The 617-nt window shown below is 44.6% G+C and overlaps 1 non-coding gene across 1 annotated transcript; it reads right to left on the bottom strand.

Annotated features, from left to right (window-relative positions):
- Positions 1-269: 269 nt before the first annotated feature.
- LOC129022757 (small nucleolar RNA U13) lies at positions 270-378 on the bottom strand. The gene has a single exon (XR_008496553.1). It is a non-coding gene; the product is annotated as a small nucleolar RNA U13 (small nucleolar RNA).
- Positions 379-617: the final 239 nt, after the last annotated feature.

Raw genomic sequence — 617 nt, 5'->3', positions numbered from 1 at the left:
CTGTGAATAGACACTCCATTCCAGCCTGGGTAACATAGTGACTCTCTCTCTCCCCCCTCCCCTGTGTGTGTGTGTGTGTGTGGGTTTGTGTGTGTGTGTTTGGACAGCCATCACTGACCAGACATCATTTTGAACATCGGTACACTACTTCCTCTTCAGGACCTATAAAATTGACCTACATCAAGAATAATATCTCTTAGAGATATAGGTTCATATTTCTTTTAACCAGAAAAGTTCCAGATACTTAATGTATTAATGGACTAATGAGTTCCCAGCAGAGTCATGTGCTGATCTGATGTCATAAGAAGGTTTGAGGCTGGCACATTTCACATATTTGTGTGAACAGCCAATCGTCATGCTCATGAACTACGAAAGGATCAGGGACAAGGTTTGTTTTTTTTGCTTTCTTTTGTTTTGTTTTGTTTTTTGAGACAGAGTCTCGCTTTTTCACCCAGGCTGGAGTGCAGTGGTGCGATCTCGGCTCACTGCAAACTCTGCCTCCCGGATTCCAGCGATTCTCCTGCCTCAGCCTCCCGAGTAGTTGGGATTACAGGTGCCCACCACCACGCCCAGCTAATTTTTGTATTTTTAGTGGAGATGGAGTTTCGCCATGTTGG

Source organism: Pongo pygmaeus, chromosome 22 (genome assembly GCF_028885625.2).
Source record: "Pongo pygmaeus isolate AG05252 chromosome 22, NHGRI_mPonPyg2-v2.0_pri, whole genome shotgun sequence".
Lineage (NCBI taxonomy): Eukaryota > Metazoa > Chordata > Mammalia > Primates > Hominidae > Pongo > Pongo pygmaeus.
Note: the sequence above shows the minus strand (reverse complement) of the source record. Positions and strands in the feature narration are given on the sequence as shown.